General features: G+C 41.3%; 1 long non-coding RNA gene across 1 annotated transcript; it reads left to right on the top strand.

The window, feature by feature from the left end:
• The first annotated feature begins 2,454 nt into the window (after positions 1-2,454).
• Positions 2,455-8,463, top strand: LOC141567839 (uncharacterized). The gene is made up of 3 exons (XR_012490707.1): positions 2,455-2,563; positions 3,564-3,695; positions 6,861-8,463. It is a non-coding gene; the product is annotated as an uncharacterized LOC141567839 (long non-coding RNA).
• Positions 8,464-9,007: the final 544 nt, after the last annotated feature.

Below are 9,007 nucleotides of genomic sequence, written 5' to 3'. Positions count from 1 at the left end.
ATAACACCCAAAGTTACATAGCTAGTAAATGGAGGAGCTGAAATTCATACCTGGTCTGCCTGCCCTCCAAACCTGAGCCCTTTACCACTCTGCTATCACTGTCTACCTGCTTAGCTAAGAAGAAGCCATTTTTCTGTACCTTTTTTGAAGCTGGCTTCAGAGCCTTGATCTAGGCTGATCTGCTGGGTGCTGAGAAACCCAGAGACCACTCATGAGCTTGGTCCCAGTGTTTGCACTTATAAACTGCTTTCATTCTCCAGTTGTTAGGAGATACCCAAATGGCAACTTTTCTGCCTGGTAGCTCCTAAGAATGCATCAATGTATGGATTCTGTCTATGACAACAAGCTGCTGAGGAGCCAGGGTGTAGGAGGAAATCAGAAGTGGAAGTGATAATGATAATACTAATAATGAAGCAAGTTGTTGCTCAGTTAAGATCTATCTGTCATTAGGAAGAGCAAAGATAATTGTTCCTCGTTTCTAATCTACCCTAGCTGCAGAATTCTCTCTCCCTGCCCCTGTCCCCTGCTCTATTTGTCATTTTCTAAACTCCTGCTTAAAAATACAGTGCCCTAAAAACAGGAAGCATGACACACACCGGGGGATGGTAGCTACACACGGAAGCACCAGGGTTGGTCAGGAGGCAGAGGGAGTGGGGAAAATCCAAGCAAGATGCTCCATTGTGGTTTCCACAGGAAAAAATGGGTACGGCAATTTAAGCAGGTTTAGGGTTGGCTTGATTAAATAATCTCAGCAGCGGTAGAGTGTAGGGGCTGTCACTAGTTGTCTGGTACCTGGTGTTTGGAGCAGGGGGATAGTGGCCTAGCCCAGGAGAGCTGATAAAGAAGGCAGTTGGGAGTTTGGACTCTGTTTGTTTAGTTTGCATATGAAAGGCTCCAGATGTCAAAGCATCAGGATACAAAAATATTAGGTTGGTGCAAAAGCAATTGCAGTTTTTGCAATTATTTTAAACCTCAATTACTTTTGTACCAACCTAATAGAAAGACACTGTTAACAGAACCCCTCTCCCTAACCTCCTGCCAGCACTACCCATTGGCTGGACCCTCCCTGAAGCCAGAGAATAAAGGAGCCCACTGAGGTAGCTGCTACAGGTCCACCTCACAGGATGTGGCATCAGTGGAATGTAGGGAGCAGGTCTGAAGGACAGGTGGAAGCTCTGTCTTGTCTCCCTCTTGGGAGACAGGGGCTATGACTTGTATCTGGTACATAGCAGATATCCAATCAATGTTCACTCATTTATTCAATACCAAGTGCCTATGCATGCCAGGCACTGCTCTAGGCATAGAGATAATGTAGTCAACAAGACACATGTCGTCTTTGCTCTCTAAAGCTTATATTGGTTAAGAAAGACAGACAATAAACAAGTAAATTACAAACAGGATTTTGTAAATAGCACTAAGTGTTAAAAAGAACAGACAACACAGTGATGAAGAGTGAATGTGCACTCTCCTCCTCTGTTTTGAAAACCAAAATTTCCAGAGGAGCATGTGTGAAAAATGAGAGATTTTATTCAGGTGAAACAGTTTACAAAATGGGAAAATGCAGCATCTGGTGAAAACTAAAAGTGTGCTCCACCAAGACAGAGGCGAGACCACCTCTTATGGAGAAACCTCCTGCCCAGGTTCCCAATTGGTTCAACTTTATGCAGATGACATTTTCAAATTCGAACAGTTCTGATTGGTCCAACTCATGTAATTTTGGTTGGTCGGTATCATGTGTTCTGACTGGGGATGGTAAAGCAGTTCTGATTGGTTGGTGTATAGGCTAATGAGGATATAATTGTGCAGTTCTGATTGGATGGGTCAGGTCTCAGTCTATTGGTTGAAAGAGGAAACCAGGGCTTTCTTGCATGGTTGACTCAGATGTCTAAAGGAGTCGGGGAAGCCAAGAATTTGGTCTGAGGTTCTTCCCAGAATACAGAATATGAGAGAAGACTCTGTCAGCAAATGGTGTTTAGGCTCTTATTTATTATTTATAAAGTATGGGCCTTTGGTTGACCATGGGGAGTCCTTCTCAGCAGGTAAATTCCTTCTCAGGGTTCACATCAAATGAATCTTTCTTCTTGGGAGTCCACAATTCAAACCTTGCAGTGGCTTCTGGCTGCCTTCAGCATTGGGCCAGGGTCTCCACTGATTGCTCCAGCCCTGGTCTGCAACCTCATCTCTACCACTCTACCTAGACTTGCACCTTTTTCAATGAACCATTTCCCCTCAGCCTCTATTCCTTAAACTTTATTGCTCACACAGATGCTTCTGTTCATCCTTCACCTTGTCCCCATTTCTTCTCCTGGCTAAGCTGCCTCAATGTTCAGAGTTCCGGACATCACAAGGAAACACTCCCTGATACCCCTGCGATGTGCTTCCTAAGCAGTCATGCCCCCTGGTTGTATCACGGACTCTTCACCAAATATTGCATTCCTGTCCTTTCTTCTCAGGCTCACTCTAGGAACTGGGGCTGTCATCTTTGAATATACTGGGCCTGCCACTAGTGGCCATTGTTGGCTCTCAGCACCTGCAAGTGTCTTCCTTCACCTATGATTTGGAGGTAACAATGTCTTCCTTATGGACTGTTCTGAAAAGTGAATGAGATAATGCACATCAAGTGACTGGCAGGGTGTTCAACAATAGTGAATTTCAAACCCTCTTTATGTTACATTTTTTTAACTCAAAAGGAAAATTTATTTTAAAGACTTTTTAAAAAAATTCAGACATTAATGAAATCTATATAATGAAGGGTAAGGCTTCTTCCTCTTACCTTAATTTCTCCAGTTACCCTTCCCAGGGCATCAATAGTAAGCCTTTAAGTATTTAAGACCACATATGTTCATATGTGTGTGTAGATAGATTGATCCTTGTTTTATACTAATCAAAGTTATGCACACTGTTCTGTACCTTCTTTTTTTCTCATAACAACATATCTTAGAGATCACTTTATATTAGCACTTACTTTTTAATGGCTGCCTGACATTCCATGGTATGAGGAAACCATAATTTACCTAAGTGGCCTATTAGCAGTGGATAATCTTTCATTAAATAAACTGTGCTACAATATACCTCCTTAAATATGTGTCATGCCCTGTCTGGTGAAAGCATGACACAACAGATCGTTGTCCGTGTAGTGCCTAACATGGAACCTGGCTAGAAGGAAGTGCTCAGAGACTGCTGTACAAACCAGTGAGCAATGTCCCAGCCTTTGTCCCCTTTTGAGAGATGTTTCTCTCTCCAGAGCTTTTCCCTATCCAAGGATAGGCCACTAGGTCACCGAATGCCTAGTCCTTGGATTATGAAAATACCAGCAAACCAATAATGTGAACTTTTCTTTGAATCCAGATGTGTTGGAATACAGATCTCCTGTCAGAATAGAGATGTCTTTTCACTCTGCGCCTGAAAAATACAAAGGGGCAAAAAAAAAAAAAAAAAAAAAAATGTCCACTTCTATTGTCATCAGACTGTATCTAAAAGCCTCAGGACATTTTTTTTTTTTTACTTCCAGATAGCTGCATGAAGCTTTGCTTTGCTTTCTTTAATTACCTTTTCTTTTTAAGGGAGTGAATAAAAGGCCCTGAGATGCCTTAAAGGCGCTGAGCCAGAAGGCAGAATGCAACTACTCATCTCAGGAGGCAAGGCTGAAAATCTGAAATAGTGTGAAAAGTACAGAGACCAGCGTGTTCTTTGAGGTCAGTTCTCTAGCCCACCTTTTCCCCTCTACATGGACCTAGGAGGGAGTTGGGATGGCATACAGGTATTAATTAGGTTTGCACAAACTCCACCTCCAGGCTCTGGGAAGAAGAATTATTCGCTACAGGATAGGAGAAGGTGCTCAGAGCATATCTGTCCAGTGAGAATTCTTAGCTGTGTGCATGGCTTGTCCTCCCCATGAGACTAGGAGCTCCTTGTTGGAAAAGGTCATGCCATACTTAAATCTTTTTTCCAGTCATAAAACAGGTGTTCAATAAATGTTTCTAGAAGGAATTTTTCCTTGTCTTGATTATACTCTGTTCATTCCTTATTTGTGAGGTGCATGATACAGAAGTGTTGAGTAAAATTTGATTTTTGAAGTTTTTAAGTGGAATCAACATAGTAAGCTACATATCAGGTGTGGTGTTATGATCTGGGGATAGAGACAATCAGCATAGTCTCTGGTCTCAAAAAAATAGGAAAAATGATGAGTGATGAGTGCTAATGATGTAGGAATATTTCTGGTGAGTGCCGGGATCATGTCTCGTGAAACCGAAGAATGGAAGCATAGACCAAGGAGAGGGGAGGAGTTGTAAAAGAGGATAGTTTATTAAAAGTAAAGGGTTAGAGCGCCCAAGCGAGAAGGGGTTCCCGAATGGGGTGCCCAGTGACTGAGGCACAAGCTCTTTTATACCATCTCTTGCCTGTTTGGGGACGGGGAGCTGGCGCCTCCTGATGGAATTCGTCTACCAGGTCTGTCCTGTTTGCCCACCCTGAAGGGATTAAGAACCCGTTCCTATCTATCAGATCTATTCCTTTTGTCCAGCAAAAGGAATTTTACGAGACAATTTATTAACCTCAAGGTGCTGTTACATTTTGTCCTGGAGTAAAGGAGTTATTTCAGAACCTGAAGTTTCAGAATATGGCTGTCTTTGTTTATTTTACCAGGGACCTTCCTGTCTTCCTAACAACATGCTAACTAACCTGTCTCACTATTAATATGGATTGCTGGGGCAGATAGAGGAACATAGAAGAGGGGCCTAGAGGTTTAGAACTAGACTAGGATCTGTCAAAACCTGACATAAGTGGAGCTATTTTAAAATAGAACCAGAACAGCCATAACAAAAAAAAGGCTTATTTGAATTGCAAAGGCTTGTTGAAAGGCAAAATTAGCTTTGGACTGAGGCAAAGCAATACTTCTTACAAACAACCATTTGTAAAACTAACAGAAAACAGACATTGTTGTGGCTGCTCACTAGTGGGTTGTTAAAGAATTCATGAGGCAGGTAGACATATGGAAGATTTATTAAAGTTAGAGAAGGGTCAGCTGGGCAAAGCCTGCTGGAAACTACTGCCCTTAGTCTTTGTTTCACCTGAAGTTTTATATTTTCTAACCAGGATGTAAATTGCTTCAGCCTGTAATGGAATCTTCACTTGAGTTCAGCTTTGTTGGGGTGGGGGAAGGTGCGGTTAAACTGGTTATCATAACCTTTGCATATGTTATGTAGATTGAAGTTGGAGGCTGGTGTTGATCCCATACAGATACAAAACCTCTCCCAAGTCACAGGGCCAGCACTGAGCCAAAGTAAACAGAACCACTGAAACTGGTATGCATAGTGTCAGTGTAAAACATCCAGCCTAAGAGAAAGCTTATAAGAGTTTATTTGAGCCAAACTGATGACAATTGCTGGAAAGCAAAATCTCAATGGATTGAGAAAATGCTCCACAAAATGGCGGTTTGCAGTTTATTTCATACATAGAATCAAAGGAGGAGGGTTACATGAAATCCATTGGTTATAGATCAAGGGGGTGGGAGAAAGCAAAGCAGGGAAATCTCTGGGATTGGAAAAAAGTACATTGGAGAGACAGATGGAGTGCAGGATGGTTAATAGTTCACTTTCTACAGCACATACAGATGGTAACCAGGAGACAAGCATAATCATGAGGGATTTTGCAGTTTCCAGCTCTGGTCTGGAAAAAAGATTACTGACATTCCAAAGATGTCATCTTAGGTGCAAAAAGACAATAGACAGGCCCACTTAAAGGCACAGATTAACTTTATGAAGGAAGGTTTGGGCTAAAGATAGGACTTCCTGCCATGTCCCACTTAGTTATGAAATTTTTTATGCTCACGCCATTTTATGTGGTTATTTTCAGTCTCCTGAGCTTATCAAGTTTCATCTGTGGCCCCTTTTCCATCCTCGATAATAAATGCATAGTAAACAGAATCATTAAGGTTTGGCTGGAGGGGTGGGAGGCAAAGAAAGAAAAGAAAGCTTTCAAAAAGTCCCAAACTAAATTACACTTGTTAAATCAAATTATACCAGAGGTCCAAATCTCAAAATAGAAGATATAGTGCCACCATAAAATCCCCCTGTCTTATGAGACATCTGACTACAAGGACTGTTGATTATGGACACTCTTTCTGAAGATAAAATCAGTAATCAGTCATGTATAGCTAGAGAGTATCTCAGCTTGTTAGCATCAATAGAAATTTCTTTCTTCTCTTCATGTAATCATTTTGAGACAGGTTAGTTAACATGTTTTTAGATAGACAGGAAAGTCCCTGATGGAATAAACAAAAGACAGCCATATCCTGAAACTCCAAATTCTGAAGTAACTTATTTACTCCAGGACAAAATGTAATGGTGCCTTGAGGTTAATAAATTATCTCATAAATCCCTTTTAGCCAGACAAACAGAGCAGATCTGATAGATAGGAATGGGTTGTTTCGTTAATCCCTTTAGGATGGGCAAACAGAGCAAACCTGATAGACAAATTCCATTAAAAAGTGCCAGCTCCCTTCTGCTAACAGGCAAGAGAAGATATAAAAATAAGAGCTTTGGCTAAGTCACTGGGCAGCCCAGTCAAGGACCCCCTCTCATTCCGAGAGCTGCAACTCTTTACCTTTAATAAGCTATCCTCTTATAACTCCTCCCCTCTTCTTGGTCCGTGCTTCCTCCATTCTTTTGTTTCACAAGACACGATCCTGGCACTCACCGAAATTTCCTACATCAATTTCCCTTCTCTTTCTCATAATAAACCCCTGCCTTCACCCTGTACTTGAGACACAATTTGGGTTTCTGCCTGAAATTGTGCCCCTGAATTACAATTCTGTGATCTCAAATAAATTCATGTGTCTCACTTTGGTTTTCTATTTTTAGGTTAACAGATCCAAGAACCTTCCTGAAGGTGACATCTAAGCTGAGTCCTGAAGAATGTGATAGTTTGTTGAAGAATGGGTTTGGGTAAGGTTGTCACATGCATTTCAGGCCACAATAACAGTGCTCCACACCACGTGTTGGGCTGTGAACGTTGCAAAAAATTGCTTGTGGCAAAATGCGTGAAACAAAAGACTACTGAGAGGGAGAAAGGTAACATTGGACAGGTCACAAAGGATCTGTGTGCTGCCAAAGCACTTTATTTTGAGAACCATAGGGTTCTGACAGGGTTTAACAGAGAGTGACACCCCCCAACACCTTGCTGGGCACTGGGAATACAACAATACAACACAGATAGTCTTTACCTTCATGGGACCCATTTTCTATTGGAGAATTGGCAGGAAGAAGGTGGCAAAGTGACTCCCAGGTTTTGTAGTCAGGTGACAGGGTAGATAGTGGTGACTTTTATTGTTGGAGCGGAATAAAGGAGAAAGAGCAGGTTTTGAAGTGTATTTTGTAAGTATGGTCTTTTATCAAAGGGAACACATCCTAAGCTACTTTCAAAGGTGCTATGGAGGCACTGACTGCTAAGTTTCTCTTAATATCCATTTTCCCTTTCTCTCATAATAATAGAACCCTTTATTTTTAGCTGGACACATGGCTACCCCCAAAAAACTACCAAACTACATTTCCTAGCTTCCCTTAAAGCTATCTGTGGCCATAATTGAGAGGATCATGTTACTTCTGGATCTGGTCTAAATGGCTGGAATATGGCAGTGGAACCGAAGCGTTCATCTGTAAAACAAGAGGACATCACATGTTGTGGATGGCAGAGCAATGAGATGGAAGCAGCCTGGGGCCCTGACATCTTTACAAAGAAAAATTGCCCTACCAGTTTGGACTTGCACATCAAAGAGATATAAACTTCCATTTTTAAAGTTACTTTTAGGTGTACAAGACAACATTAGATATTTACATCCCTCACAAAGTGATAACCCCAAGTCTACTACCCATCTGACACCATACGTGGCTATTCCAATACCATTGACTATAATCCCTATGCTTCACTTTACATCCCGTGGAGGCGGGGGGAATGTGTGTGTGTGTGTGTGTGTGTGTGTGTGTGTGTGTGTGTGTATGTTGAGATGCAATATTATTTTATATTAGTTTCAGGTTTATAGCACAGTGGTTAGACATTTATATAATCTATGAAGTGATCCTCCTGATAAGTCTAGTACCATCTGACACCCTACGTAGTTTTTACATTATTGACTATATTCTCCATACTGTATTTCACATCCCCAGGACTATTTTGTGACTATGAATTTGTATTTTGTAATCCTTTTATCTTTCTGACCCATCCTCCCAACACCCCTCTCATCTAGCAACCATCAGTTTTTTCTCTGTATCTATGAGTCTATTTCTGTTTTGTTTGTTCATTTATTCTATTCTTTAGATTCCACATATAAATGAGATCATACGATATTTGTCTTTCTCAGTCTGACTTATTTCACTTAGCATAATATCCTCTAGGTCCATCCATGTTGCTGCAAATAGTAAGATTTCATTCTATTCTATGGCAGAGTAATACTCTATTGTATAAGTGTACCACAATTATTTTTTTAATCTAATCATCTATTGATGGGCATTTGGTTGTTTCCATATCTTGGCTATTGTGAATAGTGCTGCATTAAACATAAGGGTGCCTATTTTTTTTTAATTGGTGTTCTGGATTTCTTTGGATAAATACCCATTAATGGAATTGCTGGGTCATAAGGTAGTTCTAGTGTTTTTTTTTTTTGGTTTTTTTGGAGGAACCTTCATATTGTTTCCATAGTGGCTGCACTAAGTTGCAATCCCACGAACGGTGTTTGAAGATTCTCTTTTCTCTACATCCTTGCCAATACTTGCTGTTTGTGGGGACAGAGCCAGGAGTGCAGTTTCCAGGCTCTCGGCCTCACGTGGAAAGATGCTGGCTCAGGTAGTAAATGGCCATCAACTGTGATTGGATGGCCATCAGCTGTGGCCAGTTGGCCATCAGCTGTAACCAGTGAGCCATTGGCAAGAAATATAACTGCTGTGGCTACACTAGCAGCATATGGGGGCTAGCAAGAAGATGGTGGCTGAGCTAGCAAGTGGTACAGTGAGGG

This window comes from Rhinolophus sinicus, linkage group LG12 (genome assembly GCF_036562045.2).
Source record: "Rhinolophus sinicus isolate RSC01 linkage group LG12, ASM3656204v1, whole genome shotgun sequence".
Classification (NCBI taxonomy): Eukaryota; Metazoa; Chordata; class Mammalia; order Chiroptera; family Rhinolophidae; genus Rhinolophus; species Rhinolophus sinicus.
The sequence above is the reverse complement of the archived record's forward strand: the minus strand, read 5'-3'. Positions and strand labels throughout refer to the sequence as shown.